Genomic DNA, 9,365 nt, shown 5'->3' on the forward strand with positions numbered 1-9,365 from the left:
GGAATCTGACTTTTTAAAAAGAAATTGTAATACTTGCTCTGTATGAGGAGATTTAGCATATGACCCTGATGTTGTGTCTTCCTACATTTTCCCATATGAATCCTGCAGTTGCAGCTCATTTGGATGACTGCCCCAAAATGTACACTTTGTACTTCACCCAACAATTGATGCAGAACTGGACAGGATTATCATTAAGGAATCCTCATGCCAATTATACACGCATTCAATTTAGGCTATGCCTGTAGTTGCTGCCCTGAAACCTAATGGCAGTGTTTGCAACAGTGAGAATTACGAAAGAACTGCAAACAAGGTACAGTGGTACCTCAGGTTACATATGCTTCAGGTTACAGACGCTTCAGGTTACAGACTCCGCTAACCCAGAAATAGTACCTCGGGTTAAGAACTTTGCTTCAGGATGAGAACAGAAATTGTGCTCCGATGGCGCGGCAGCAGCGGGAAGCCCCATTAGTGGTGCTTCAGGTTAAGAACAGTTTCAGGTTAAGAACGGACCTCCGGAACGAATTAAGTACTTAACCCGAGGTACCACTGTACTTAAACTGGACCCCACCCCCAATGCTTGCCATTAATCAGGTGTCGTCTTCTCTTGTAGGAGGAAAAGTTTTTGCCAAACTTGACCTAGCTCAGATCTATCAGCAGTTGACAGTGGTTAACGGTGCTGTTGATGTCCAAATAATTATCACACATCGAGAAACTTGCCTTCAGTTTGGAATTTATGTAAGCTCCAGACATTTTCCAGCTGTTTATGGAAATGTTGCTGACTAGAATTGCTGGGGCTGTTCCATACTTTGATGATGTATTAATCATGGGCCTATCCATTCACATTTCTCTGAAACATTCTTCAGAGGTCTCTATTGTTCTGTTTGTGCCCTCAGAAAAATATTCTAGTGCAAAATTTTTGGACCCTATAGCCCACTTTATGTATTCCAGGTCCTACTGAAATCAGGATGTGGGAGGTAATATTTTGTTATTTAGACATCTTTTTCAGTTCATTACCAGTAACCTTGGTCTGGTTTAGAAAAGTGTAGAATGTATTTTTCTCTTTTATTTTATTTTTTAAATAATTTTTATTAGCGCTTATAGAGAAAAATACCAAACTTAATATCAAATATTTTTTCCTTTTTTTGTCCGAACTAAGACTTTGAATTAAATACAATAAAAACATATATAGAGAGAAAGGAATAAAGAAAGAGAGAAATAAAGAAAGTGCAGAGGCAGAAACAGGCACTGAAGTACAGTGGTACCTCAGGTTATATATGCTTCAGGTTAAATACGCTTCAGGTTACATACGCTTCAGGTTACAGACTCCACTAACCCAGAAATAGTGCTTCAGGTTAAGAACTTTGCTTCAGGATGAGAACAGAAATCGTGCAGCAGCAGGAGGCCCCATTAGCTAAAGTGGTGCTTCAGGTTAAGAACAGTTTCAGGTTAAGTACGGACCTCCGGAACGAATTAAGTACTTAACCTGAGGTACCACTGTACTGATGACAATTGGCAACTGTGTTATCGCTGCGTTTGAGACTAGGAAATTTAAAAGAAAATAGTTGGCCAGGTGATGCAATATGATATTCATTAGTATGAGATCCTCTTCTTAAAAAAGGGGGGGGCTGTCTTCCATGCAAATGATGATAAATAATGGGTTGAAAAGAAACAATTCATTAGGGTGTTGCTACAGCTAAGTGTAAATTTCCATGGGCATTGTGGCTTCCCACATGGGCTTGATGCTGAACTGCAACTTGTGAATACATACTAAAGTGTCATATGCACAGGAACATCAAGTTAACACACAACTAGTTTAATGTTAATTGGAGTTCAAATAATATTAATTTAAAAGACTATGTAAAGAAGCTTACAAATGGTATGTTGGTCACTACAGTATTACCTCACAGCTAGAAAGTTGTACAGTCAAGAAACAGGTTTACTGCCTCACCTGCTAGTTGTAAATACTAAGTCAGGGTGAAAATACACTTCATGCATTAAATGTTTTAGATTTAGATTTGGCAGATTTATCTTACAAGAAGAAGAAATGCATTCTCTAATGGCAAGCAGTGCAAATGTACTGAAGCCTTTTCCAGTGACACAGGAAGTTAAACGCTAAATCATATATGGCAAATATCATAGTCCATAGTTTTGGGTGGACTTAATGGAAATCTTCCGTAACAGTAGAAATGCCCTCAAGGAATTCTCTTTTACAGTGGAAAGATGCTTGGAGAGTTACCTAGCAGAATTAATTCCTTACTTCAGGAAATACGTTTTGGCTACTTTCTAGATTCTTGATTCGAAATATCTGTTCTTGCTAATGACATAATGGGAAATGCTATATCAAATTTGGCAGGATGTATTCAAATGACCAATGAGGCAGTTCAAAGAACGGCAAGGCAATCTGTTCGTCGGGCTTTGGCCACTGCTGTTTCTACTTCTGGTGCTTCCACCATTTCACCTGGAGATTTATGGATGCATCTGGATTTCGTAAAATAACAGCAGCATGAACCACGTGCAGCCACTGCTGACCAAACAACAACGGACTAATCTATTGTAAATGCAGACCTGATTGAACCCACAATAAATCACAAGGCCAAGCCTCTTGACTATTCAAAGACCAAGGCTAACCATCTGGCCAGCACTCACGCTTTGGGCTAATGAGTAGCTTGGATGCCCTCCCACTATTGTGTTATCTGGAGGAATATTAGAATAGGGTGGGGGAAAATGAATCCTAAACTTAAATTCCACATTATCCCAGCAGCCCAGTGTATTAGCATTTCTTGGTTATACCAATATCGCGATGTGTTTCAGATTTTGTATGTGCATGTGCAGGTGAGCCCACACATTTGTATTTGCAGCATCAAATCAGGATTTGCATATGTGGAACAGCCATTGCAGATCAAACATCACAGGGAGCTCATGTACCCCTGCCATCACAATAATTTCCATTGGAAGTAGCTTGCACATTTGATAATAATTCTGTGATTAGGCTGCAGGTTGCATTCATTTTTAAGGACAGAAGTACAAAGGTTATCAGTTTCTGTTTGTCCACTTGTACAATCCTTTATCCCTCTCTGGCCATTCGACAAATATTTATCATTTTATTTCTGAAACCATTAAAAAAACCCTCCAAAACCTGGATGATGAGTATATACGTCACAGTGATACTTCTTTCATGCCACCTTCAGTTCTCTAAGGGGAAAACCCAAACAATGGCCCAGAGTTCAAATCCCAAACTGTGGCTTAGCATGAACACATGGGCTTACAAGCTCCTGGAGAAGAGATCACAGCTTCTTAGCTCCTACACTCCTGCTGCACTGCTGTGAACGAACCCATGGTTTGGCTTAGCTCATCATCCAAACTTGGACTCATGGGTTGTTTCCCTCCAGACAAACCACTAGTGTTAAGCCATAGAACAAACTTTGGCTTCAGCTCATGATTTGTCTGGAATGAGACCAGAAACAAGCTCAGGTTCAGATGACAAACTAAGCGAAACATGAAGTAGTTCACAGTAGTGCAGCAGGAGGAGGCCTGGAGGAGCCAAGCAACCACCATCTGCCATCGCCCTCATTTGTCCCCGTTTTCATTGCCTTCCAACTTTGGAACCTGGGGTTCTAAAGTGCATGGGGAATCAACACAAGATCTACCCACTCTGGAAGAATGGCAGATGAAGGTGACTGACTACATGGGACTGGCAGAATCCGTGACCAGGGGAAAGAGACGGCGGATGAAGACTGGAAGAAATTTAAAATTTATCTTAAGAAACATTGCAAAATTAATGAATGCTAAAATGTGGAGGTTTTAGAAAAAAGGGGATTACAGCTGTAAAAGATTAAGTAAAAGAAAAGAATAAGGGAAAATTTGATAAAACCAAGGGGCAGGATTTGCTGAAACAAATTTGGAAATTGGGATGCAGAAAGGGGAGGTATGGGGAAGTCGGTGAAGTAAGGTTAAAGAAAAAAGGATTCGAAATTATACATGTTTGTTTATGTGTTTGTTTGTTTGTTTGTATTGTGTAATGTTTGTGTTTATAAAAATTGTGAAAAACCAATAAAAATTTTATTAAAAAAAAAAGTGCATGGGGAATCCCCAGGGGTACAAAGGGCTTCCTACTTCAGAGAGTCACGTTCCGTAGATTTAAAGGTGATGAAAAGAACAGCAGGTGGGGGGGGAGTTACTTACGTCCCCACTTCTCCTCTTACCTGCTTACTTATCCCTAACTGCAACACCTGAGAAGGACTTTGTTTACTTGCATGTTTGTTGTGGAGATGCCAAGGGCTTCCAAAGCAGATGCTCTACCGACCCATGGCTCTACTTATATCCTCAACTCCTAAACTGTAATTAGCACCCAAAGCTCACACAAAGATTTCTGGAAGTTGACAGTGAAATGCATATTTTTCAACTCATTCATTCTGATTTTTTTTCCCAGAGGAGGTGTTGGGTTTTTTCCTCTTTTTTTTGCATTTTTAAAAAAGAGTTCAGATAAAAATGGAAAGTTGGTGGAATGGAATGCGGTGCTGCTTCACGTTCTTCCCGTGTTGTTTTTAGTACCGCCGACCACTGATAATCTGGAAACACTAAATTGTGGGGCAAGGCTTTAATACGAACAAGGTTTTAATATGAAAAAGGTAGTTTATGGTCCATAGCTTCCCAATGTGTTGCACTGCCTGCATTTGATGGAAGGTCTGCTTTGACACTGTACACCTCAGCACATTTGCGAACTCAACATTTTTTATTAAACCAAATAATCTCTCTCTCTCTTTCTCTCTCTGTGCATATTTTCCTTCCTTCCCCATAAAAATGAAAGGTAGAGCATAAGAGGTTTTAAAATTGGCATGGAAAGAGTAATGCGTGAAATCGTTGCTGACATTCCCATTTCCCCAGTGGAGGAACAGCAGAGCCTTTCTGGATGAGACTGAAGGTGCTTTAATTGAGTCCTGTGAGAAGCCAGGAAGAAAGCTTAAAAATGATGAAAGGATGTGGTAGATTCCAAAATGCACCAGGGAGAGAAAAACATGAGCTCATATGTATCTTGTTTAATGTGGAGCATGATCCGATGCGTGTTTACCTTGACTCTAAACCTGCAGTCTTATTCATGCTTGCTTGAGGGTAAGCCTCCACTGATCTCAATAGGATTACTTCTGACTAAACACTTCTGAGCACTTAACTCCTATGCTCAGTGGATATACTGGAGAATTTCCTCCTTGAACAACTCTATATAGGTCTAACTGGGTTCAGCCAGTTTACACAGGCTGGAATATAGTTCCATGACTTCAGCATTTCTTGGGCTATACTATGAAGTAACAAAGCAGATCAACGAGCCCAGATTAATACCCAGGAGTCATAGGTGCCAACTCCTAGGGGCCCAGCTCTTCTGCCTCCACCAATAATTTTTTGGGGGGCGTTGTCTCCCAATGTTCAAAAAAATCAAGGGCCAGAGGAGTCTAAACATGGAGCCAAGTGTGGCGTGTCTACGGTGGCCAGCTCCTCCTCCTGTTGTGGAGGGGAAGGATGGGGGAACAACCGAGTACCAGAGAGGAGGAGCCACCGGCCATTGAAGCTGCACCGCTCCCCCATTTAACTCTGCCCCTGGCTCCTCCTGATGTCACACAAGTGTCTTTGCCTCCCAATATCCCTTACAAGTTGGCGCTTCTGCCAGGAGTAATCTACCAGAGAACCAGGGTCAGAGGAGAAAGTGACAGATCAGCACTTCTTGCCACCTGTAGCTTCCAGCTGAAACATGATGAATGATCTGTAGTCCATTCTGGACAATGATACTACTCCCTTAAAGGCTTTGGGTGGTAGGCCTGTTATAAGGCTATACGGAGAGCCCTGCTGGATCAGACCAAAGGCCCAGCTAGTCCAGGATTCTCTTCTCACAGCGGCCAACCAGATGCCAGAGGCCACAAGGAGGACATGGGTGTGTAAACAGCACTCTTCCCAGTTGGTTTCCAGAGGCCAATTGCCTCTGGTAACAGAGGTAGTAACCACTGATAGCTTTATCTGTCATGAGTTTATCTAAAACCCCTTTAAAGTCACCCATCACTACATCTTGTGTGGTAGATAGCAAATTCCATAACTGTACAATGGGCTGCGTGAAGCCTTTGGTCTGTGCTGAATCTCCCAAAGTTCAGCTTCATAGGACAGCCCCAAGTTTTCATATTATGAAAGAGGAAGAAAAACTCTCCATCCACATTCTTCACAACTTGTTTAAGGGCAGTCGCCTAATCCAAACCAGCTACTTACCACTGGCGACAGGCAGCACAACACAGACATAAATAGAGGGACCAAATGACAACACTGCAAGATCCCCAGTTGCCAATAGTGTCCCCAAAACTACCCAGGCAACACTAATGGGTAACCTAATGACATCAGCCAAGACATTGAGGGTTCATTCACCTGCTCATCTTCCTTCACAGTATACAGGGTGGAATTCAGTGTTGTTGTGCTATGTAGATTGTTCGCATTAGAGCAAGCATTTCAGTGTGTGAGAAGGAGCAACCGCCCCCCCAACATGCTGTTCTGGGGTTTTTAATGCCCCCTCCCCAGTTTCAAGGGGAATGAGGGATGTGATGGGGGTGTGTGTGTGTGCAAGCAAAAGCCGTTGTGCAGAGTTTCTACTGATGGGTTTGTTAGATGAATCCCGCCCAAAATGTCATTGGCCAGCAATGCCCTTCTGCATTCTACACTGAACAAATAGCATAACCTCAATGCAAAAGGATAAGTGAATCTCTGGCCTCAGAAAGGGCCATATTCAGAAACCACTGCTTCATTAGCTTACCAGCGATAGGTTGCTTGTGGTATCGTCAACATTGCTTTGGCCACTGCAACAATTTTGCATACATTCCCCGCGACGGGGTGAGCTCCTGTTGCTCGGTCCCTGCTCCTGCCAACCTAGCAGTTCAAAAGCACGTCAAGTGCAAGTAGATAAATAGGTACCACTCCAGCGGGAAGGTAAACAGTGTTTCCATGCACTGCTCTGGTTCGCCAGAAGCGGCTTTGTCATGCTGGCCACATGCTGTACGCCATCTCCCTCGGCCAATAAAGCGAGATGAGCGCCGCAACCCCAGTGTCTATCACGACTGGACCTAATGGTCAGGGGTCCCTTTACCTTTACCTTTACACTTTACTGCAACTGTCAAAGTCTGTACCTTTTTTGCATTTCACTTTCCTCTGATTACATTTACACGTCCCCCCCTGCCCAAAATAAACCCACTCGCACATGTATATATGACAGCTGAACATTACACTTCATGCATCTAGTTCACAGAAGCTTATGCCACAGCAAATTTGTTAGTCTTTAAAGCTGCAAGATTCTGTTGTGTTGATTCAAACTCCGTTACTGCTACTTTACACTCGTGCAAAGGAGAGGAGAATCGGGTTGCATGTTCCCTTCAGTTTATGGTCACCGAATAGCTATTTTCAAAGTAAATACAAATTATAATGCTGTGTTTTCCTTCATCTGCAAGCTCTAGGGGAGGGGAGAAATAAATGCAAAGGGGTTAAGTCAAGGAACAGAGGCTGGCTAAGCAGGAAAAGAGAATGCTAAAGTAACGACGTGTTCCCTTGTATGAGTAACTCCCTAACAATCTGCTGAAGGAGTGATTTTATATCAGGCTGAAACCCCCAAACCACCATATTTTTAATTTGCCAAGCACCTGTGAAAGAATGCAGCTGCAAGACCCTGGGAAAACAATGGGAACTGTGACAGTTCATTAATATAAACCAGAAACTAGATGTATTTGGGAAAAGTCGTTGATATCGAATTACACTGGAGGACACAGTGGCATTCATGAAGTATACCAGGCATGCAACTAACTAAGATTATAGATGGATGTACATCATTTGAACCTGGATGGTAATTTGGTTCCTATTTATCATGGTATGTCCAATAATGTGACAAATGTATAAAGAACAGGATTGATTAATGATTTATTCATTTTTTTGGAAGGGGAGGAACTGACTGCTTGAGCATCTCCTTGTTACTCCTTCAGCATCTCCCTCCCAACCCCCAAGAAAGGCTACAATCCTATTGCCCAATTTCTTGGGAATGAGTCTTATTGGACTCACTGGGACTTGCTTCAGCAATAACATGCATGAGTTTGCGCTCAACAAGCTGTAAGTGCTGGAACGTCTGCTTGGAAACCAAGTTCACAAATACCGCCCCTTGTTCCTAAGTCCTTGTCTGTACGTACAGCAATTATGCAGTGGTTCAGGGGAAATGAACCCTGAACCTGCTCAGGGGCACTCTTACCTCTTTTCTTCAACATCTTCAAAAGTTGAGCAAGGCATTGGGAAGAAATGGGAAAGGGCTGAGTGATAAGCCCTGGCACAAATTCATCCCTGAAACATATGGGATGGATGACACCTCAGAAAAATGCTGTTGCTCTCAGGTCTTCCTTGTTAGCCATCATGAGAACAGGACTTGATGGGCCTTTTGCCAGATCCAACAGGGCTATTCTTACGTTCTGAAGATTTCATTGTAATTCTGTTAGCCTTTAAGGAAAGTTTAGGGAAGTTTTTAATGTTTGATTCTATTTTTAATATTGTGTTGGGAGCCTCCCAGAGTGGCTGGGGAAACCCGGCCAGATGGGTGGGGTGTAAATAAATTATTATTATTATTATTATTATTATTATTATTATTATTATTATTATTATTTAATGAGAATGGTTCAAATGGTATACAGTGGTACCTCGGGTTACAGACGCTTCAGGTTACAGATGCTTCTGGTTACAGAGTCCGCTAACCCAGAAATAGTACCTCAGGTTAATAACTTTGCTTCAGGATGAGAACAGAAATTGCATGGCGGCGGCAGCGGGAGGACACATTAGTTAAAGTGGTACTTCAGGTTAAGAACGGACCTCCGGAACAAATTAAGTTCTTAACCTGAGGTACCACTGTATAACTGACAACTTACAGAAGCGATGCCTCAGCACCTTCAACATGCACTATGTCAGGAAGATTTTGGGCATCACATGGTAGGACAGAGGCTCAAACAAAGATGTGCTTGTCAGGAAAAAGCAGCAATGCGAAAGCCAACTGCAGGTGTCTGGAATGCAAAACAGGATGTTGATGTTTGGAACTGTACTATTGGAATGAAGGAGCAGTCTTTACATTGTACTGAGCACCGGATGTTAGCTCAGAGTGTCATCTGACCTGTACTGGAAGTACAGGGGTGGAGTTTCTTACACTACTGTTGGAGACTGGAGAGTGCAGACACGTTTCTCTCTACTGCTGGAATGACAGGAATAAAGACATGTAAATAGATTTCTGTCTGTCTCCTTACCCCTCCCAGAGGGAACCAGGGAGGAGGGGGAGAGGTGTGTCCCTCTCACGCTGAGTGGGATCGCCGATTGGTGACCTT

This window comes from Podarcis vaucheri (assembly GCF_965113315.1).
Source record: "Podarcis vaucheri genome assembly, chromosome: 11".
Classification (NCBI taxonomy): Eukaryota; Metazoa; Chordata; class Lepidosauria; order Squamata; family Lacertidae; genus Podarcis; species Podarcis vaucheri.